This window comes from Sapajus apella, unplaced genomic scaffold, assembly GCF_009761245.1.
Source record: "Sapajus apella isolate SASKATOON/1434 unplaced genomic scaffold, GSC_monkey_1.0 scaffold118, whole genome shotgun sequence".
Lineage (NCBI taxonomy): Eukaryota > Metazoa > Chordata > Mammalia > Primates > Cebidae > Sapajus > Sapajus apella.
In genome coordinates this window covers 2152411-2176798 of record NW_022437058.1, presented here as the reverse complement: position 1 = coordinate 2176798, position 24388 = coordinate 2152411, and the positions used below count along the sequence as shown (strand labels likewise).

At 37.2% G+C, this 24388-nt stretch overlaps 1 long non-coding RNA gene across 1 annotated transcript; it reads left to right on the top strand.

Moving 5' to 3' along the window:
• Positions 1–1467: 1467 nt before the first annotated feature.
• Positions 1468–24046, top strand: LOC116538286. The gene is made up of 3 exons (XR_004263588.1): positions 1468–1715; positions 23858–23862; positions 24017–24046. It is a non-coding gene; the product is annotated as an uncharacterized LOC116538286 (long non-coding RNA).
• Positions 24047–24388: the final 342 nt, after the last annotated feature.

Genomic DNA, 24388 nt, shown 5'->3' with positions numbered 1-24388 from the left:
GTACTCGGAGCCTTGTGCCCAGACTTGTGATTCATTCCAGGTTTCCTAGGTTACGAAAATACATACTAGTGAGACTAACATGGAGATTAAATTGAGGAGATTAAATTTGTGTGTTTTTTTGTTTTTTGACATGGATCCCTGCTCTGTTGCTCAGACAGTTCAGTGGCATGATCTTGGCTCACTGCAACCTCTGCCTTACGGGTTCAAGCAATTCTCCTGTCTCAGCCTCCAGAGTAGCTGGGATTACAGGCTTGCACCACCGTGCTAATTTTGTATTTTTGAAGATACGGGTTTCATCAGGTTGGCCAAACTGGTCTTGAACTCCTGACCTCAAGTGATCAACCTGCCTTGGCTTCCCAAAGTGCTGGGATTACAGGTGTGAGCCACTGTGCAGGGCCTTCTAAATTGCAGGAATCTAATCCCTTAGTTGCAAGAGTCTGATTATCTCAAATGCAGAAATTTAAGTTGCTGCAGACATCTTGCTTGTACCCAGCTTGCTGGAAGATGCTGATCAAGAACAATCATGAAAATAGAGTGTGAAGTATTTATTCCCTTCTCCTTTCATAGATGTGTGCCAATTAGGTTTTGTTGCACAACAAACCATCCCAAAATTTATAAGGTGTGAAACAATATATTTTTATGATTGGTCATGTGGTTATGGGCAGTGGAGTAGTTCTTTTGCTATGGAACTATTGGGGTAGTTAGCTGTAGGTCTGGTAAGTTGGGTAGAGGGTTTGTCTGCTGAAATGGCTTAGACTCTGTTGTGTGTCTGGGGGTCATTTTTAAGCAGGCTGGGGTCTCAACTCTCCTTTTCTCACCATTCAACAGGCTAGCCCAGGCTTGTTCTTATGAGATGTGAGAAAAAGAGCCAAAATGTGCAAAACTCTTCAAGTGTAGGCTTAGAACAGGCATGCCATTATTGCACCACCTTCTACGGGCTAAAAATAAAAATAAAAAGCACACGGACAGTCATATCTAAGGGCTTGGGAAATAGACTCTACTTCTTGATGGAAGACTTACAAATTTGCTTTGTAAAGAGCATAAATATAGGAAAGAAAGGTGAATTATCTTTACAATCAAACTACATCAGGAGTTGGCAAGTGTTTTGTGTAAAGGGCTAGAAAATAAGCATTTTAGGTTTCACAGGGCATATTTTCTTGGCTGCTTATTATTATTATATTTCTGCTTTCTCTCCTCTTTCTTTTTTTCCCCTTCTTTCAGAATCCAGCCCTGCAGGGTCTAGTAGGTATTCTTTTGTGTGCAGAGACAGTAGATCGCAGGAAAGAAAGTCAAAAGTCGCAGAGATAAGAGAAGAATTCAGCTGGACCTGGGGGACCACTAACTACTACCAAGGTGCGGAGTCCCGTAGTGGCCCCTGATGCTGGGATGCGCTGGTATTTATTGTATACAAGGTAGGGCGGGCAGGGTAAGGATGGTGAATCGTCTTATGTGATTGATAGGGTCAAGCAAGTCACGTGCTTAGAGTACAGGAGCCCCTCCCTTTCAGGTAGCCACGGCAAGGAGGGGAGGCACATACATCAGCATCTTTCTACGCACTTATCAGAAAGATCAAAGGCTTTTGGGATTCCTCTGTTGCTTCTCACGACTTCTAAGAACTTAAAAAGAGCACCAGGTGGGAAAGCAGAACACGAAAGTGGACAAGGATGGTGACCATCGGAGCACAGCACCACAGAGAGGCATTTAAGCCCCTGGATGTCTGCGGGCCGGCCTGGCTGTGTCAGGCCTTCCTCAAGAGCATATGAGTAAGATTTTTCTATTTTAAAAATATTTCATATTTTTTGTTGAAAACTGGGGATTTTCAGTAATTCACTGTAGCAACTTTGGACACTTATCATACCACATCTTCTAGGACTTGCTATTGATGGCTTCTGCTTGTGTATTTGTTTAGCAACTTGGTGAGATTATTTTAATGATGCCCACTGATCTCATTGTGTGGAGAATCTGACGTCACTTCTCCAAGAGCAAACGCAGCCGTGGGACGTGAACGCAGCTGCCCTAGGATGGCAGCGTGTGGATGTGAGCTCTTTTTGAATATTGCTTTCCTTTGTCTCTCTGTCACGCTGTCTGCCTCTACTGGTTTTGAACCCAGGTTCACTACTTATCAAGTGGTTACTCCTTTTTTTTTTTTTTTTTTTTTAACAATACCCTGGAACATAGTTTTCCCTACAGCCCAAGCCAATTACATATTATATCTTTTTAGGGATAGTTTTTGAGACCAGTCTTTGAGTTTTGTCCTCAAAGGACAGGAGGGGAAACAGGAGGGCTCTTCTTAGCCGTGTCATTCTCTGGTTCTCCCTCGTAAATTAATGGGCTTACAGTTCAGCCTGTTACTGTCCTGGACAGACCAGCCTCCTCTTCAATGCTTGACAATAAAATCGCCTTTGGTTTTAAGAAAACGCTTAGGCTTGAACTTCTCCATTTTCTTTTCTAAATAGTGTTACTCCCTTTGTGGAGGGCTTTGGAGTTTGTTCTTACAACCTGCCTCTCCACTTGAGCAGCCTCTGAGCCCCTGCTCAGGGAGTGAGCCACTTCTCTCAGACTGGCCACTGCTTTATGAGTTTGTGCTGGACTGTGGTGATGGCCTCTGGTCCTCTTGGCTTACCTCTCCCCGCAAGACATGTTTGCTCTGTGACTAAAATGTGCCAAGGATGATCAGGCTCCCCATATTCTTGGCCTGTCGTGCTCTGGGTACAGGCTTCACACTCTGCGGGTCCTAGGAGTAGGAGAGAAGCTCCAAACCTCTCAGTCACACTTGCTTGGAATTTAGCCTCTACAACACAGAGCTGGGGGCGAGGGGGCTGAGTGATGCTGTCAGATTACCCCTCCAAGGAGGAGACCACAGCCCTCAACTGGGAGCCTGCAGGAGAGGGAGCCCCATCTCCTTGGCCACTCTGACTCGTGGTGGAATTTCCATTACACTAAGTTGGAAGACGAAGGAGGGTAGAGGTGGGCAAGGCTCAAGAGCCACAGGCTTCTGCTGTTCCTACTTAGATTTGGTAGATTTTATTGAATAAATGTGTTATTTCATTTGGTATTGATCTGAGGACAGTTTCTAGAGATTTGAAATAATTAAAAAACATATTTTCCCCTAGTGATAGCTGATTTGATTGGGAAAGGGTTCATGCAGCTCCTCATGCTGTCAGTCTGTAAGTCTTCTGTAAATAAGCATTTTAAAACTGCAAAGAAAAGAGAGAGAGAGAAAATCAATAGTTTGACATTTATTTGCTTGTAGCTACAGTTGATTTAGTTAGTTGTCTTTATCCCCTTGATCTCTAAAATTCTTCAACAAAAGGCTCTTTTATACCTGAGTACTAAATATAATTAAGAAATTATTGTAATTGATGCTTGGCTTAATAAGCAGTTACTAAATGAGAAGCTACCTCTTAGACAATGCAAACTCACGCAAGAGTGTAGGTGAAGAGTGACAGGTACATTCTGTAAGCAGCGGGAGTGAATAATTTAGCTGGAATCTGCATGCTTTGTGGAAACCTGAAGCTGGCAGTTCTTTTAAAGAAATATCAGGCTAAGAATTCTAGAAGAGATAAGCAGAGTTATTAAGAACCTGGTAACACCTGAAGCTGCGCCACATATTTGCATTTCAATGGTGTCAGCCTTGGCTCACACTCCTATTTCATATTCACCTGCCTACTTTCTTTTAATATTCTCATATTTTAGTCAAAATCCACTGTGGTCTTTGATTTGGAATTTTCCTTTAGAAATACCTTAATATAAAGTACAGACAATATTATAATAATCATCCTTATGCCTTCACCCAGAATAATTTGTTTTAGATCTTTATTTTAAAAAAGGAATGCTAGCTTTGGTATACTTTAAGACGCCTTGGTTTGTGTCTCCAGTTCAGTTTTCCTCCTCAGAAGAAAGGTCAATATCATAAATTTGATATGTATTCTTTATGTATCTATTTACATGCGTACACACAAGCAAGCATGTACATACATACACATGCCTGCACACACACACAGAGGTTTGCTTCACTGTTACCTGTTTATAAATGTGCTTACCAAATTTCTGCCCACAGTCTCATGCATTTATTTCTTTCTAAATGAATGAAAATTTAAAATCAATGCCTGGAATTTGGCGTGTATGACAGGGATATGGTAATTCCACCACTGTGGGTGGAGAGAATAAGAAGAAGACATATTTAGAAGAAAGGCATTAAGCCTGAAGTGCTTCTAAGGCATTTGGCAGGTAATCCATGAACATATGCACATACGTAAATCTGGGGAAAGAGGTCTGTCTAAAAAAATCTCAATTTTGAAGAAAAAAAATAAATAATTATGAAAATTATTAGTGTGAATGAAAACACTTAGGGATAAAAATTTTTCTGAGCTTCAGAAATGCCTATGCCAAATACCTCTAGCAAATGAAATATTAATCAAAAATCATTTAAAATACTCTATTAGAAAATATATTAGAAAATCAAAAGAACAAGTGAGATATGGTCTCTATCCCAGCTAATGGTCAACATATACCCCATTGAAGAAAGTAACCATCACACTAAGACAAGAAATGCCAGCAGAAGAGTAAATATTGCACAAAAGAAACAATAACACTGTCATTATTCATAGGTAATGCAACATTCTATGAGAAAAACCTTCAGAAAATGAAAAGGTGCTAGAGGAAATATGCAACATCCCAGTTTCCTGTAACTCAAGAGCAACACATTTGAAAATCGACAATGTGACAAATGAACTACATTTGAAATAGAATAAAATGTCTAAAGTACCTAGAAATATGCTTAACCATAAAGTTTAAAAATTGTATGGAGTAAATTATGAAATTACACTGAAAGATAGAAAACAGGATTTAAATAAATCTAGAGACATATGCATACCCTTTTTTGAAAGGTGATCATTTTCCTTCAAATTGACTTATTATGTTAGTACAACTCCAATAAAAGTCCCAACAGACTTTATTCACGGATCTTTAAAAAGTTTTCAGAAAATTAACAAATTAAGGAAATCTACATACTTTAATTTAAAACAATTTTATAAAAGTAATCAAGAAGGCAGTATATTTTCTCTTTTAGATAGCAAAATATACTGCAAACAATTGTAAATAGACCAGTGGGGGTATTGGTGACAACATTTTAAAAACAGAGAAGAGAGTAGTAGTTTGCAGGGTTTGTGGATTGGTCAGGGAGAGGCAGTGGGAGGTGCGTATGATAATGAAAAGACCACGTGAAGAATGCTGGTAGTAATGGAACTGTTCAGTATGTTGACTGTTTCAATAGAGGAAGAGGATTTATCTGGTTGTTGAGTTGAGAAGGAGCTTCCTTTGTTCAAGACCTTCTCAGGATTCCTCTTTCTCAAAGCCAAGCTATTCTCTGCTTCTTTACTCTGCAGTAAAGGTCTATGATTCTCTATTTGTGCCTATGATTGCATGTATATGTGTCAGCCCAGTGGTTTGAAGCTATAAAGACATACTCTTCTTAAATAGTATGTTTAGCAGTAATAAGCCTGATGTTTTGATCTCAAGATGTCTTTTTGTTCTATTGTTTCAACTGGTTCCAAACTCAGAAGGGGAAGACATCATTATTTCTTGCTCTTCCAATCCAATATATTAGTTTTCTGTTCAAGACCAATGACAAATTAAGGAGAACTTTTCTGGTTGGGAATAATCTTTGCTGAGTACGAATACTTAAAAGAAAAATTTTTCTTGCTTGGATAACAGTGTGTGGAAATACCTTTTCCAATCAGCAATGGTTTCAGGAAAAACAACACATGATTAAGAAGCTTACTGACAGAACATTTCTTTGTTTTTGAACTGATACGTTTTTTGCACTTTCTCATGTAATGCAAGTGTAGTACACACCTCTTTATTTTTCTTTTTAAAAAATAATGAAAAAACAATATGACTTTTTTTAATTAGAAAGATTACCCTCAAATGTTATCATTTTAACACAGTATTTGTCCCAAATCTCTTTATTCTTTTACCTATATGGATGTTTTTCTAGATACTTTCAAGGAAAATAATTGGGAATGCAGACACAATGCAAACAGTCTGAGGATAACGACCCATAAAGAATCTTAATAAACTAGACGGCATCATGAAATATAATTTCCAGCAATAATATAATGATAATGCAGACTATAAAAATTATATCATGTTCTAAAATGATACTGATGAATTTTGAATTGAAAAGCATAAGTAGGATAGCAATAAAGTGGATATCATGACATCTTCTTGGGAATATGAAAATTATTCATTTCTTGAATCATAATTGCATCCTGGTGGTGTGCCAGGAAAAGCCAAGTTTCTGTAAACAAGCCTGGGCTAACATGAGTTCAGGCTTCTTTTACCGTATTGAGCACTGTGGCATAAGGGGACTAGACAGCCTTGCCCCCACAGACGAAGAAGGAGGCTTGTCCATTTGTCTGTGACAATACCTCTTTCATCTGTAGACAAGTGGTCTTGGTAAATTTTCCCCCAGGAGAGTTCAGCATTAATGTACTTGGGCCACTGTATTTCCACAAGGTCATGTAAATTATTTAAAAAAGAAAAAGGTGGGAACGGGGTGGTCTTTGGCAGCTGATTAGCGTCTTATGCATAATCAAGAATTTTACATGTTTGCAGCTGGGCGCAGTGGCTCACACCTATAATCCCAGCAGTTTGGGAAGCCGAGGTGAGTGGATCACGTGGTCAGGAGTTCAAGACCAGCCTGGCCAAGATGGTGAAAGCCTGTCTCTACTAAAAACACAAAAATTAGCTGATCATGGGAGCAGGTGCCTGTCCCAGCTACATGGGAGGCTAAGGCAGAGAGAAATGCCTGAACCCGGGAGGCAGAGGCTGTAGTAAGCCAAGATTGTGCCACTGTACTCCAGCCTGGGCAACAGAGCTAAAAAAACAAAAAAAGATTTTTGTAGGCTTGCAACTTTGTTAGAGAAAAGAGAGCCTGACTCTTGGTGATACAAAGGAGGCACCGATATGACCTATGAACAGTGTTTCTCTTTGGGTTAGGATTAAACAGTGAAGGGAACTTATATGCAATTTGGAAAGCAGAGGTGAAGATGAGTCCAGTATTTTTGGTGGTTGGTTGCAGCCAGGTAAATGGATAATTTGAGGTATACAGGTGCCTCCTCATGTGTACTTCTTGGCAACTACCGATCATGGTGAGCTGAGAGTATTGGCTGCAATATTCCTGAGCAGGGTTGCCCCAGTGGGCCTTGAGGATCCACTTTAACAAGACCATCTCTCAAAAATTGATTAAATAGAATAAACAGTATCTTAATATAATCTCCAAAATGTGAAAAATATAATACAACAATCACTCATAATACCAAGAACCAGGAATATCACAACATGATCAGGAAACAACAGCTAACAAAAACAACACTGAGACAAATTACATGTTGAAGTTATCTGAAAATGATTTTAAAGCCACCATTATAAAAAATTATTTTATAAGGAATTATGACTTCTGAAACAATTTAAAATGTAGGAAATCTCTGCAAAGAAATAAAAACTAAAAAGAAGATCCAGAGGGAAAGTATAGAACTGAAAAATTCAATCACCAAAACAAAACGACCAAACAAAAGGCTCACTGAATGATTTTAATAATAGGGTAGAGAGATGACAGAAGATAGAATCAATGAACATAAGGACAGATAAATAGGATTTGCCCAATTTAAACAATAGAAAAAAATAAACTGAAAAAAATTAACAAAGTATCAACTACCTGAAGTACTATAATGAAAAAGCTAACCTTTGTATTATCAGAGACCCTGAAGGAGAGAAAGGAGAATGGGATTGAAAAACTTTATCTTAAAATATAATGGCTATAATTTCTCCAAATTTTAAGACATAAGCTGATAGTTTCAAGAGGCAAATAAAACCACAATGGCTATGCCCAAAGACACACATAAAAAGACATCATTATTAAGATGCTGAAAATTAAAGACAAAAAAAATCTTAAAAGCAGTCAGAGAAATAACATATTACCTATATGGGTATGCCAATTCAAATGTCAGTAAACTCATTTGAAATTTGAATACCAGAAGAAAATGGCATATTTTTCAAGTTCTGAAGGACAAGGAGTGTCGATTGTGAATTCTATATCTGGTTATTCACTTCAGAAATAAAATGAAAATAAACACATTGTCAGCTGAAAAAAAAAAAAAAACTAAGAGAGTTTATTGTTGGCCAACCTACTTGTAAAGAATGACTAGAAAAAAATATCATAATAGAAGAAATCATATAACTTCAGAAAGAAGAGAATAAAATTAGCATGTATAAAAATAGAAATAAATATACAAGAATATGAGTTTTTAAATCATATTTTATGATTGAAGCAAAAGTTATAATGTCAACTAATGTGGTTCTCAATGAATGTAGATGAAATACTTAAGATAATTACATTAAATATTGTACAGAGTAGAGGGACTTAAATGGAAGTAAACTTTCTATGCCTCACTGAAAGTGGTAAAACGTTCATACCTGTCTCTCACTCTTTCTCTGTGTGTGTGTGTGTGTGTGTGTGTGTGTGTGTGTGTGTGTGTTGTGTGTATATACATGTAGATATAAATATAGGGAGATAATAATCTCTACAAAAACTCTCCAAAGAGATAAAATCATTATAAATCAATGAAGACTGAATCATTTAAAATATTTAAATAAACAATAGAAAAGGCAAGAAAAGAGAAACAAAGACAGAGGCAGCCAACTGAAAACAAATAAAGTGGCAAACTAAAACCACAACACATCATCATTCCTCTGTGTGTGTATTAATCTGTTCTCACAATGCCATAAAGAGCTACCTGAGACTGAGTAATTTATAAATAAAAGAGGTTTAATTGTCTGGTCGTTCCTCAGGCTATATAGGAAGTGTAGCTGGGGAAGCCTCAGGAAACTTACAATCATGGCAAAAGGCAAAGAGGAAAAAGGCATATCTTATATGGCCAGAGAAAAAGAAAGAGAGAAGGGGGAGGTGCTACATACTTTTAAAAACCAGATCTCATGAGAATTCACTCACTATCATGAGAACAGCAAAGGGGAAATCCACCCCCATGATCTAATCACCTTCCAGCAGGCCCCTCCTCCAACACTGGAGATTACAATTGGACAGGAGATTTGAATGGAGAGAAAAATCCAAACCACATCAGTGTGAATGTGATAAATACACCAATTAAAAGGCAGAGATTGATTGAGTGCATTAAAAAAAGATCCAAAAATACATTGTCTACAAAATAACCCACTTCAAATACAATGGCATGATTATGTTGAGTGAAAGAGTAGAAAAAGATATGCTATGTGTATTATTCAGGATTCTACAGAGAAACAGAATCAATAACATAGGTACGTATATTGGCTCAATAGATTATGGAGGCTGACAAGTCCCAAGATCTGCTGTTGGTGAGCTGAAGACCCAGGAGAGCAAGTGGTGTCATTCTAGTTCAAGTCTGAAGGCCTGAGACCTAAAAGAGCTGATGGTCGTTCCAGTTCAAATACCAGCAGGCTTGAGATCCAGAAAAAGATGATATTTCAGTTTGAGTCTGAAGAAGGGAAACAACTCAAGTCCCAGAATGGTGCAGGCAGGCAGGAGGAGTTCCTTCTTACTGTGGGAGGGTCAGCTTTTTGTTCTTTAAAATTTCCAACTGATTGAATAAGACCCAACAACTTCAGGGAGGACAGTCTGCTTTACTTGGTCTACTGATTCAACTATTAATCTCATGTAGAAGCACTCTCACAGAAACACCCAGAATAAGCCTGTCCAAATGTATGGTCACCCCATGGCCCAGTTCAATAGATACCTAAAAATAATCATGGCACCATGGGTCCTTTAGACAAAAACATAAAAGCAGTTATGTTAATATAAAAGAAAATAGATTTCAATGAGAAACAAAAAAGTACATGAGATGGCCGAGCACAGTGGCTCATGCCTGTAATCCCAGCACTTGGGGAGGCTGAGGTGGGCAGATCACGATATCAAGATATCTAGACCATCCTGGCCAACATGGTGAAACCCCATTTCTACTAAAAATACAAAAAAAAAAAAATAGCTGGGTGTGGTGGCACACACCTGTAGTCCCAGCTACTTGGGAGGCTGAGACAGGAGAATCACTTGAACCTGGGAGGCAAAGATTGCAGTGAGCCGAGATCATGCCACTGCTCTCCAGCCTGGTGACAGAGCAAGTTCCCTATAAAAAAAAAAAAAATGAGACAAAGAGGTACATTGCATGAAAAATAAAAAGATACATCTATGTGGATTCTAAATGTATAGGTGCTAAACAACAAAGCCTCAAAATATAATTTGAGGGCTGAAAGGAGCAATAAACACATTTACAATTATAGAGGGTAGAGGCTTCTAGTACCTACCCACATCAATTAAGATAAATATTGAACAGTAAAGATGATATAGAACTAAACAACAGTAAAGATATAGAACTTAACAACATTCAGCCAAAAGGATCTAACTGACATATGTGGAACACTCCTCCTAATAGCAGCAGAGCATACAGTTGACTCCAACAACACAGGTTTGAACTGTGTGGGCCCACTTACATGTGGAGTTTTTAAAAGTTACACTGAGTATGCCTGCCTCTCTTTCTACTTGCTCCATCTCTTCTGTCTCTGCCACCCCTGAGACAGTGAGACCAACCCCTCCTTCTCCTCAGTCTATTCCACATGAAGATGAGGATAAATACCTTTATGATAATCCACCTTCCCTTAATGAGTCATAAATAGATTTTTCTATCCCTTATGATTTTTAATAACTTTTTTCTAGCTTAATTTATTAAACTAATACAGTACATAAAATAAATGATGTATACAATATTTGTTCATTGACTATGTTATTGATAAGGCTTCTGATCAACAGTAGACTGTCGGTCAAGTTTTTGTGGACTCAAAAATTTCACATTAATTTTCTGCTAAATGGGGAGTTGATTCCTCTGAATCCTTCATTTTTTAAGAGTCAATTGTATGTTTTTCAAGTGCCCATGCAATACTCACTAAGATAACTCATAGCCCAGGAAATAAAATAAACAACATAAATTTAAAAGGAATGAAATAATACATTGTACAGTGTGTGTCCTATGGTTATATCTGAATCAAATTAGAAATCAAAAACATAAAAGAAACGAAACTCTTAACACTTAGAAATCAAACAATATATTTGTAAATAATATATAAGTCAAAGAGAAAAAGTCCCAAGGGAGATAAAAATGAAAACATAGAAGTAAGTAAAAATGGAAATATGACACTTCAAAATATGTGGGTACAGCTAAAGCAAGGCTGAGAGGAAAATCTATAGTATTGTTGTAACCGAACCAGTTAGAAGGAAGGCGCTGCATTCTGAGTTCTGAATTAAGAGTCCTTTATTTGCCGGTGACCTAGACACGGCTAATGCTCAAAATTCCCTCTGCCCTGAGGAAGGGGCTTGATTTCCCTTTAGACCTTGATTTAGGTAGGGGAGGTTGAGCCTAGCTGGAGCGGAATTTTACAGAAGCAGAACAAGCAAGTTAGATGAGGAAGCTGGTAACCAGGGAGCAGGAGGGTCCCAGGATTGGTGGTTGCTAAGGGTATTTCCATACAATCATCAAGGGAGGTAGCAGGGGGAGCTTTCCATACAATCAATCACCGAGGAAGGTATTCACAATAGCAGGTAGACTTGCCGAGCAGGATGCGGTTACAGTGGTCACAGGTACTGTGAACAGTGGGAACTGCTCTTAATGGTTCAAAGCTTTGAGTGCAGTGTGACCCAGTAATGCAACTGAGGGGGCCAAGGCAGGGAGGGAGAGGCTAGAGAAAGCTAGGTTTGCAGCTAAGATGGTCAGGTTAGTACACATTAGGTTATCACAGTACTACTTGCTTTTAGTAGAAAAAAAGGACAGGTCACCAATCAATCATCTAAGTTCCTAGCACAAGAAATGAGAAAAATAAGAGCAAAGTAAACACAATGCAAGTATAAGAAAAAAAAAAACAGTAAAAAAATTACATAAATCAATGCATTTGAAAATATGAAACAGCAGAGTAAATAAAATAAAAAGCTGGTTCTTTAAAAAGTCAACAAAATTCACAAGGCTCTAGCAAACCTGACAAAGACAAAAGAAAGAAGACACAATTACTAATATCAGAAATGAAAAAAGGATATATCAGCACAGGCATATATCAAAAGGCTGAGAATACCACCAATTACTCAGCACATATAAATTTTACAACTTTTGTAAAATGGAACAATTCCTCAAAAGGTACAAACTTCCACAACTCACCAAATATGAAAACGATTTGGACAGCCCCAAAACTATTAAGGAAATTAAACTTGTAGGTAAAATACCTCTTCAAAAGAAATCTTCAAATCCAGGTGATTTCACTGACGAATTCTACCAAACATTACATAGTTCAACATTTAAAAATCAACCAATGTAATCTACAAGATCAATAGACACTGAACAAAAACTAATCATATAAATAAACACAGAAGAACATTTGACAAAATCTATAATAAAAAATTCTCACCAATTTAGGAACAAATTTACAGAGTTCCTAAAGCACCTTCCAGTAGCATCACCCTTAAAGTAAAAGACTGAAGCACTTTCACTAAGATTAGAAATAAAAACAGAATTTTAATTCTCATCACCCTTATTAAGCATAGTACTAGAAATTCTAAAAATCCCGTTAAGATAAGAAAGGAAAGAGAAGAAAAAAAAATGGGAAAGAAGAAATAAGACTTTTCCTATTTTCAGGTGGCATGATTCATGATGCAGAAAATTTTGAGGAATCTCCAAAAAAATTCTCCTAGAACTAATAAGTGAGTCCAGCAAGGTCACAGGTACACTATCAACACACAAAAATTAATTTCATTTCTTTATACTAACAATAAGCACGTGAAAACTGAAATTGAAAACATAATACCATTTAAAATTATTTCAAAGATAAAATATTTAGACATACACATAACAAAAGAAGTACAAAATCTGCATTTTAAATATAACAAAATGCTAATTAAGGAAATTTTAAAAACCCCACATAAATAGAGACATATTATGTTCATGGGTTGGAAGACTAAACATAGTGACAATGTTGATTCTCCTTAAATTGATCTAAGGTTTGATGCAATTATGTCAAAATTCTAAAAATGATTTTTGTAAACACAGACAAGCTAATTATGAAATTTATATGGGAAAGTACAGATCCTAGAATAGCTAAAACTATCTTGAAAATCAGGAATGAGGTGGGAGAATCTCCTCCAAAAGGTATATACAGATGGCAAATAGCATCTGGAAAGATGATTAACTTTATTAGCTATCAGGAAAATGCAAATATAAACCACAATGAGATATCACTAGACACTACAATGAATAGCATTTAAAAAACAGGGAAAACATTAGATGCTGGTAAGGATGCAGGGAAACTGGACCACTGACACACTGCTGATAAGAATGTAAAACCGTAACAGCCACTCTGGAAAATGGTTTGTCATTTTCTTATCAAACTAAATATGCACTTATCTGGTAAGCCAGCAATTTCACATTGGAGCATTCATCCCAGAAAAGCAAAGATTCATATTCACTTGAAAATCTGTACAGAAAGATTCATAATAGCTTTTGATTCATAACCCTCATAAACTAGAAACATTCCAAACGTCATTCATTAAGTGAATGGTTAAACAGTCATGCATGTATGCCATGGAATACTATTTGTCATTAAAAAGAAAGGAATTATTGACATGTAATATCTGAATAAGCCTCAGATAACTACAGTAAATGAAAAAAGCCATTTCAAAAAGGTTATATAGTGAATGATTCAACTTACATTTTTGAAATGACAAAATCTATAAATGGAGTATAGATTAGAAATTTCTAGGATCAGGAATGGCTGGGAGGTGTTTGGCTATAAAAGACCAATGCAGCAGATCCTTTGGTAGATGGAAACGTCTGTACCTTGACACTGAACGTCAATATCATGGCTGTTATACTGCAATATCGCTTTGCAAGATGTTATCATTTGTGTAAACAGTGGATAGGATATCTGTAGTTTTTTACAACTGCATACGATTTTGCATTTACCTAAAAACAAAGTTTGATTTTAAAAAGGAAATTTGAAACAAAACAAACATAACCCCTTTCCTGGGGATTTTGTTCCTGTCAATCAGCAGGAATTTTTTTTTCCAGGATCCATTTTCTTTGCCAATGACAAGTACGCACTCATCCTTATATCCTTCCCAGGTTATTTTGAAGAATTGGGTCTGGGCCAGCACAGTTGTGATAGGACCACATTGTTGGTTATGACAGCTGCTAAAATGGGACCACTGCAGCATTCTCATGATGGGCACCATTACATCCACAATGAACACTGATTGAGCATTGGATTAAAAAGGGCATACATATCATGAAATTCGATAAGGACACCAAAAATCATTTGGTCTTTTCCTTTAATACTGCAGAAGATTAAACAAAGGCCTAGATTATCTCATCCAAGATAAAAGCACTATGTATGGGCAAACTCACAACTAAAAGCAAATGTTCCTAACTGTAAACTAGAAAAAAGCATATTAATTTCTTTGCTCTCTTTCTTTTCCATCATCAGCAGCTTCTTGTTTTGATAAAGAGATCTAAGGATCTGTAAAGTTTCCCTCTCCTCACTATATATCTACAGTAAGGATCCACTGTGTTGTGTTGTCATCTGTAAGTTTTATATAGGCTACAAAACTATAATTTTGAAACGCATAGCATCGTAAATTGTTTGCCGAGATAAATGGAACAAGTATTTGTTCAATAACTGAATTATTTTCAGAGTTCATCCATCCTTTGCTCTCTGTCATGTCTTTTACTATGTTTGTCTTGGTTGCTTTTCTAATTTTTCAATTTAAATAAATTTTGCTATTCCTTGTGCTGTTATCTCATCATTATCTTGAAGTCAACTTTGAATTAACCGAATGCATGTTCTATGTCATCATCTAGGTCACTAAATGAGAAAGAACATGAATCAATCTTTCCTCATTCTTGGGATCACTGTGATCCAGACTAGTCTCTGGACCATCTAGGATGCACTGTTTTCAGTCTAGAAGTTTCCTTCGATGAGTATATTTTTTGAGGAACGAGTAAGGAATACTTCCTGGTTGTATACAGGGAGATGAATTATGGTGGTTTTTGTAAAGACTGCTTGACTATAAGTCCTGACTCTGATGAACTATAAAAAATGCAATCTCACACCTATAATCCCAGCACTTTGGGAGGCTGAGGCGGGCAGATCACGAAGTCAAGAGATCAAGACCATCCTGGCCAACATGGTGAAATCTCGTCTCTACTAAAAATACAAAAAATAGCCAGGCATGGTGGCACGTGCCTGTGGTCCCAGCTACTCGGGAGGCTGAGGCAGGAATCACTTGAACCCAGGAGGCGGAGGTTGCAGTGAGCCGATTGGGCCACTGCACTCCAGCCTGGCAACAGAGCAAGACTCCGTCTCAAAAAAAAAAAAAAAAAAAAAAGTGAAATCATTGGATACTAAAATAGGACAATTAATTTTTTTATATCTGTATTATTTTAACACCATTATGAAGTGTAAATCCTAGCTTTACTTTTTGCTTTAAAAATAATTTAAAAGAGATTCTTGGGTTCATCCTAACTATAATAGTTACAAATGATAAATAAAGATAAATATATTATTTTGTTTTTTAAAAAAGGTCTGGCAGATGGAGTGAAAAATGATAGAAATTCTCATTTTCTCACTTACCTCCTTCCCCTTCACTCCTACTTCACCTCCTACTTTCCATCCATAGATATTCATAGACATTTAGCAGAAAACTAACACGCATTCTAGGCTTTCTTCCTAATTCAAGCAATGCCATCTGTACAATACATACAGAGGTATAGGTAGCTTCAAAATGAAATTTATCCTTATTTTCATGAGCCAGGAATACACAATTTTTTATGATTGCTTAATACAATACAATTTGATTTGTTGAAAACAAGAATGTTGTGGATACATGGATTCAAATAGACAAGCTTTTCATGTGCCCCTTTGCAATCAACCCCTCTATTCACTCCCGGCCCCTCTCCACACAGCTCTGTTTTCTATCCCTATAGTTTTGCCCTTTTTTTGCAATATTATTTAAATGGAATCCTACAGTATTTTTCCTTAATACAACCAATTTGAGCTTCATCTATGAAGTTGTGTATTCCTAGTTTGCTCATTTTAACGCTAAGTGGAATTTCTTTGCATGAATATACAACAGTTTCTTCACTAGTTAAGAGATAGTCTGTGTTTCCAGCTTTTTGGTAAGATGGATAATGCCAATAGGACCATCATACAGGTTCTTTAGTTTTTCGTCTAGGGAAAATGTTTAAGAGTAGCACTGCTGGGTCATACGGCAAATGTGTGTTTAGTTTCATAAAAAATTGTCAAACTGTATCACAGCAGCTGTACCATTTGCATTCACACCAGCAGTGTATGAGAGTTCCGGTTGCTCCACCTGTTTCTTGTCAACATTTGCAACACTTGATAGTGTCAAATACGTTTTTGCACAATACTTGCTTTTTAAATTTGCATATTCTTAATGCAAATTTAAATGAAAATATTTTGGGGTGCTTATTTGACATCCATGTATCTTCTTTCAAAGATACTTTCTTTTGAAATTCAAAACTTTTGCACATTTTATAATTGGATTGTTTGTCTCATAACATTGAACTGGAGATATTCATATATTCTGGATACAAGTCTTGTATATTTGGCAGATATTTTTGCTTAGTCCCTGATATTTTTTTATTCTGTTAACAATGTCTTTCAAATGGAAAAAAGATTTCAATATTGACCATCTAACATTTTTTTTCTTTTCTAAATGATGCTTTTGATATATGTCAGAGAAATCAAAAATATGTTCTCTGTTTTCTTTTAGAAGTTTTATAGTTTTAAGTTTTACATTTAATTCTGTAATCTACTGAGTTAATTTTTGTATATAGTGTGAGATGTGGTTCAAGGTTTATTTTTATAATTACATATATCTTTTCCATCATAATTTTTTGAAAAGATTATTTTTTGTGAATTACATTTTCAGTTTGTTTAATACCAATTGAACACATATGTGTAGATCTTCTTATTGACTCTCTATTCAATTCTATTTATCTGCTTGTCTACCCTTTCAAAAATATCAACTGTCATAATTAGTGCATCTTAATATGCCTTAAAATTATGCAGTGTGAATTCTTCAACATTGTTCATTGTAAAAATTATTTTGGCTATTTGGTTCCTTGCCTTTTCAAATGAGTTTTAGAATAAGCTTATTGATTGTTATCACAGTTTCTACTGAACTTTTGTTTTGTGGTTTTCTTTAATTTGTAGTTCAATTTGGAATAATTGACATTTTAACAATATTGAGTTTTTCATTCCATTTACATAGTGTACTTCTCAACTTTAGGTCTTCTGTGATTTCTTTCATCAATATTTTGTAGTTTCTAGTATGTTGCACATATTTTATTAGATTTATATTTAAGTATTTTTTGTGCTAGTATAGATGATAATTTTTAAAAATTAAGTGTCCGTTACTAGAATATAGACATACAATTGATTTGTATATATTGACATTCTATCTTGCAGACCTGCTAAGCTCACTTATTACTTTCAGTAGCTTTAGAGAAAGATTTCCTTGGATTTTCTCCCTGATAATTACATCTTATATAAATAAAAAAAAAAATGTTTGTTTCTCAGAACTACCTGGCCATCAGCAGCAGGGGTGGGTGAGGCCACTGGCTCTGCCACCCAGGTGCTTCCTGGGACAACAGAAGACTGTATCCACCAGCTGAGTTCAGACAGAAGTGGGGACCACAGGGTGGGGAGCTCTAGTAAGTAGCCTGAATACCAGTGGTACGAGTGTGTGGAGTGGCTGGCCAAGTTCAGGGCAAAGAGGGACCACTAGGCCAGAAGCTGGCACCAAGCTGCATCTGTCAAGGAGGGGTAGAGCAATCTTGCTGCTCACAGGCACCACAACTGCAGCCTCTGTTGGGGATATGGCACCTGTGCTGGTTTGCTCTGAATCTCAAGGCTTCTAGAGGTCCCCTTGGACTCAAGAGTTTCCTCTGCAAAACATATAGGTGGCTCTCTGCCTCAGTCTAGAAGTGCAGTCAGGAATGGGTGTGGGGAGGGGTGGCCAGGGAGATTCTCCCATTTCCAGTCTTGCACAGGTGGAGAGCATGAATGCCCTGAGGGCTCTCATTCACTCAGTATTTCCCATGTTAGAGAGGGCCTCCTGATTCTTTGCTGAGCCTAGACAGGCTGGTGTCCACCTTCTCCCCTCTCTGCTCTCTGTGTCTGCCTACTATCTTGATATATCCCAGTGTGGCTTCTCAGATGATCGGCCTTTAGGGTCACTACTTGCTAGCACTTTTGTTTCCTCTTTGTGAGAGCAGTGCACAGGAGCTCTGCTGTGTACTGCCCACTCCACTTTCTTCTGGGTCCCATGGTTTTCTTTAATTAGAAGTCTCCTATAATGATTATCATTATTCCCCTGTATGTCATGTATTATGTTTCTCTAGCTGTCTTCAATCATTTCTCTTCATCTTTCTTTGAACAGTTTAAATATATTTATATTCCTCCTTTCCCCTTAGATATTTATCTTACTTTACATTCTCTGAGCTCCTTGGGTCTATGTCAATACGGCTAACATATCTTCAAATATTTCTTATATTTTATTCTCTCTGCTTCTCCTGAAAGTCCTATTACACATAGGTTAAATTATTTGGTGTTATCCCATAGCTCTTGAGTGCCTTGTTCAAGATTTCTTTAAACTTGTATTTTTCTCTTTGTATTTCAGTTTTGGGAAGTTCAACTGACATATCTTCATGTTCACAGATGTTTTTCCTCAACTGTCTCATGTCTACTGATGACCTTCTCAACTGAATTCTTCATATCCATTACTGGTTTTTATTTCTAGAATTTCTATTTGATTCTTGCTTTCAGTTTCTGTCTTTCTGATAATATTTTACAACTGTTCGTGTATGTTTTTCACTACAGCCTTTAACATATTACTTATAGATTTCTTAAAAATTCCCTTGTTACAGTTTAACATCAGGTTTATACTTGAATTCAGTTTTGCTGAATGATTTGTCTGTCAACAGTAGCATTGACAGTGGTTTGTTTGTTCATGCTATCTTGTGTGTCTCATAATTTTCTGTTGAAGGCTGGACACTGAGTGAAAAATACAGGACAGAGGTAAATAGTATCTGTGCCTGAAAATTGACATACCTCTTCTTCTTGGTTTTAATATTGGGAGTGGAGAAGAGATCGAGTCAATTTATCACAACTTAAACTGGGTTACATATTTTGTTGTTATGGTTACCATCAAACTATCACTGGATTCACATTCCTCTTGTGTTAACTCAAGCTTAGAATGGGAGCCCATTTATCACCCTCACGTTTAGAATTTCATCAAGTACCTGATCCTCAAAAGGGAATCTCTCTCCAGTCTCACCCTCTCCCCTGACTGTAAAGTGCTATATTCTTGGTCCAGAACGTGTTAGGCAAGCCCTCTCTCTCTGGGTCATAGTGGTGGAGCTTTGTCAGTAGCCCTGCTCCCTGCCAGTGGTAGGCAATCTCTAGTTCCCTGAGTTCAGGATGATTTCCTACCTCTCCCCAGAATTAAAAGGTTTCATTTTTGCCTGTTTTCAACCTTCAGCAAATTTTCACCTTTGTTTTGGGGGCAACATATTTTTCTTGCTCTTCCACCAGTGGCCTAAGGCTTTTGCACTGTAGGGGTGATTGATACAGGTGAGGCTACCTGCATTTCCTGCGATAGTAGCTCCTCCCTTTTTTCAGACCTATAACCTCCAAGGGAATCTCACTCTGGTTTTCTGCTTCACTCAAATTGGTATTTATGAGGATCATGGAGAGAAGCCTGCAAGTGAGTGTCTGAGACTCTGAAGGTTCTATACTCTCATGTTAGTCTGCCATTGGCCTTTAACAATTCATTAAAAATGTTGGTTGGCATCTTACCTGCTTATCTGGCTTGCATGACAATCCTGTCCACCTCTGCCTCAAGTCAATGCTCACATCTCATCAGTCCTTGGAAGTGCTTCTTTTTCCTTATGTCTCAGGCTACTTGATTGCTTTGCCACCTCAGCTCTCTGATTGATATTAAAAACATTGATTTTGTCAATATCTGGATCTTCTTTGTTGTTAGAGTAGAAGTGTAACATGGTTTCTATTTTTTACCTCCTAAAAATAAGCCTGTGTTCTCTCCCTATATTTTCATAGAAAGTACAATTTCACTTCTCAGATCTTTTACTTCAAAGTTATATTGTGTTCTACTTCAGGAATTACTATTGTAACTTTTGTCACAGGTAAAATCAATGTTGGGAATTATAACTTGAGAAAAATATTACCCAGTAAGATTGAAAGTAGACAGCTAAACAATTCCTACTCAGTGTGATGTATAATGCAACAGGGACCCTTGTAAATTGTCATATGCCAATAAAATGTCACAAGTAAAAAAAAAAAGTTATATTGTGTAAGACTTTGAAATATATTTACCTCAGCTATATAACAGAATACAAAATATTATCAGTCTCGCAAAGAAACATTGTAGTCATGTCTAATAATATTTACCAAAAAAAAAAAGAAAGAAAGAAAAAAAAAAGAAAATTTAAAACTTAAATAGAACAACATACCAGCTTGCAACAATTTGTGAGAAGCTGTGTTTATACCTCGGGCTAGAGTGTAAATTTAGAATATTCCTAATGTCTCTTTGCTTGTTCATCAAGTTCAACAAATTAGATCTATATAACTGACACATTTGTTGAATATAATAAAAAATGTGCCTTGCAGTATTCATTCATTCCTTCATGTGGGAGAAGGGAATGCCAAAAAGAAGTTCAGCAGAGTCAAGATATGTTTACTCAATTGTACTTTCTGCAGCCTACCAAAACTCACAAAGCAAAAATGAAAACGAGAAAAGCAATATTAATTTCCAATGTTTTTTTTTTTTGCCAAGAATCACCTCCCCAAGCCTAAGACTCTAAAAACTAACTGCCAAATATAGAGACTCCTCAACATGTAGAATTCCCACTAACAAACTCTCACAAATGCACACTGAAGTATGTGCATTGTACCAACTCTGCTGTTTACTGATAGTTGGAAAAAACCTTCTCAGCATCACTCAGAGTTTTCAGAAATTTTGTTCTGTGGGTGCCTTTTGGTCTCATAAATCAAAAAGCAATGGGAATGTTAAAAGGAAAAGAGAGACATGATTAAAATTAATATGAAAATTCGATCTACATAGAAATTTAAAAGAGAAAGGAAATAAAAACATTTGATGTACTTATGAAATTAATTATTTAAAAGGAGAAAAAATTCAGAGGTCAAAGAGTGATTCACATATCACATAAAAACGATTATTAATGTGCACTCAGAAGAATTACAAAATATCAGACAAACTGACTCACAAAATGAATGTCAAAAATTTAAATATATTTTCAGATCACTGGTTAGTCTGGCAACCAGGGATTGTTGGATGTCTTTTTTAATTGAAGGGTTTGTACTTTTAAAGATGGGCTTTCAGTTAGCCTTTCATAACTTTTTTTTTTTTTTGGTAAGAAGATGCTCTTCCACATAGTTAAATTTTGAACCATACTGAGTGGGGTTGCTCAGAGACAAAGTGCAGGCTTCCAAAACATGAGCAGGATGCAGCATATACACATACACATATGTTACACTACCAGGTAAGCCTCTGACAGCAGACCTGTGAATACAGTGAGATAGAGCAACATGAATGAAGAGCTTGACAACATCCCCCTAAGTACTGAGCTAGATGCCACAGAATGGCAGAGGAAATGAGGTTACAATTACAAATTCTGCAGATAAGCAACATTTTAACTTGCTGTGACCTGACTTTCTTACCTGGAGAAGTGGATTAGACAATGGTGAAAAGAAGAGGGAAAGGAATCAAATGGACACAAGTTCGTGCTGCTATTTAGAGTCAGACCAACAGAAAAAGCAAGTACTCAATCACCCAACAGAGACCTAGGCTGGAGGGGTAGGACTATGAGTCACGTCAGCCTCATCTCACTGCCAAGAGTGGATGGGAATTATGAGGCGGAGGAGTGCCCCGGGCTGCACTCGCATCACATGGAGAGAAAGATGAATCCAGCACAATGGAATTTGCCACTGATTCTATTCATTTTGTCTCCCTCCCATCCCTACCACCTACCACACATGGTTACCTTAGAGACAACAGCCAATGTCAGAGAAGCAAAGGGAAGCACGCGGTGACCTTGTGGAACGTACACATGTGCCAGTGTAAACATGCACACACACAAACACACACAAGAAGAAAGGAAGACAAGGTTACAAACAATAGTAGAATATGATTCTTAAGAATCACTAAAGGAAACGGAAGAAATCTTAAAAGAAATAGCCATTCTCTTCAGGCTATTAAAGTAAATGTTAACTATGTGAAACAATAGGACAAAGACATAAAATCAAAAAAGAAAAATGAGGGCAATTGAAGATAATATGCAAGCTAGGAGAATGAAAGGTAAAAGAAAGCTAAAAGCATTACAGAAATGAATTGCACTGAAGATCTGGTCAGGGTCGGGGACTTAGGTGAATTGCAGAGGATGAACTAGAAAACGGGAAAGAACGAAGAGAGAAAATACTGGGAAGAAGTTGATTGATGTATGAGTCTGGCAAAGAAAAGGTAATTCCATATAATTGGTGTTTTCAGAATGAAGAAACAGAAAATATATTCCTTGCTTTAAAAATAAAATACTCTTAGTTAAAAAATCACTTCAGTCTGAGTATTTAAAAATAATAATGGATCTGGATGATCAATACTAAGTCATATTCCCATGAAGTTACTGAATTGGAAAGATAAAATAAATAAAAGCAAAAATGCTTTGGTCCTTTTAGCTAAAATCTCAATCATCCTTAAGAAGAAAATATAGCTGACCTCATACTTTTCCACAGAATGTCTTCATAACCAAAGTGAGGTTGGTAATATCTTCACAGTGGGTAGGGAAAGAACATACAAGGAAAGAACATTCTTTGAATTCCTCAGTTCCCTGGCCAGATATGTTCTTTTTATTTTCCAATCTGACTCTTCCGTTTGTAGGAGAAACCAGAAGATGTGGGAGGTGTCAGAACTAGTTTTTTGGGCAGACCGCAGCATGAATCAGTGAAACAAAAGGAAGCAGAATTGTTTCAAAGCAGCCCATGGTAACAACAGCAAAAAGTGTTTGTGGGATTGGAACAGAGATCATTTGTATAGATACAGCACATCCTGTGGCCTTTCCACTAATCAGACTTACGCTTTGCCTCGGAGACAGACTCAGTCAAGCACCCATTTAAACGACTAGCGTCGTTCGTGGGGCTCTGATGGAATTAAGTGACCATACTTCCTCTTCAGCTGTTCTGTCCTAGGAAAAGAGAATCCTTCCCCAAATGGATCTATTCATGAATGATGACGGAGAGAAAGTGAAAATGATGCAGCAGAATTTGTCATGAATTAAAATTTAAAATCAGAATTTTATTTTATGGGAATAGAAAATAATAAGGTCAGCTGGGAAAGTAAGGGTTCATTGAACATTTGCTGTTTTTTCTTTAAAAAATTTATTGTGGAGCTTAGGAGTTGGAGGGAGGACAGACAGAGAAGAGCTAGAGAGAGATGAAGGGTAAGAACAAAGAGGCAGAAAGCTCAGTACATTGGACAGCAACAAAGGAATGTTAAGGGCAGATGTTTGTAAGATAATGGAGCCAGAGTTGATAACCAGTTTAATGATCAGTGAAGGCAACAGCTAGTGTCTTCAGAGAAGGATAGTAATGACACTTAGGCTAATTAGGCCTATAGGTCCTTTGAAATGATCAGGGGTTTAGCTTAGGCTCACAGAAGGCTGGGTTGAGAAATTGGACTGAAAGCAAATATTACTAACTTGATTGAAAGTCAGTGAATTGAAATGGCATCTCTCTACACTATCACCCCTTTGCCATCCTGGGAAGGAGGCTGCAGCTGGCCTGGTTTCGGATGTTTAGAAAATGAGTCAGTGTCCAGGTGTGGTGGCTCATGCCTCTAATCCCAGCATTTTGGGAGGCTGAGGTGGGCAGATCACCTGAGGCCAGGAGTTCAAGACCAGCCTGACCAACATGGTGAAACTTCATCTCGCCTAAAAAATGCAAAAATTAGCTGAGCATGGTGGCATGTGCCTGTAATCCCAACTACTCAGGAGGCTGAGACTGGAGGATCACTTGAATCTGGGAGGGAGAGGTTGCAGTGAGCTGAGATTGCGCCACTGCACTCCAGCCTGGGTGACAGAATGAGACAAAAGAAAAAGAAAGAAAGAGAAAGAAGGAAGGAAGGAAGGAAGGAAAGAAGGAAGGAAGGAAGGAGAGAGAGAAAGAAGGAGAGAAAGGAAAGAAAGAAAGA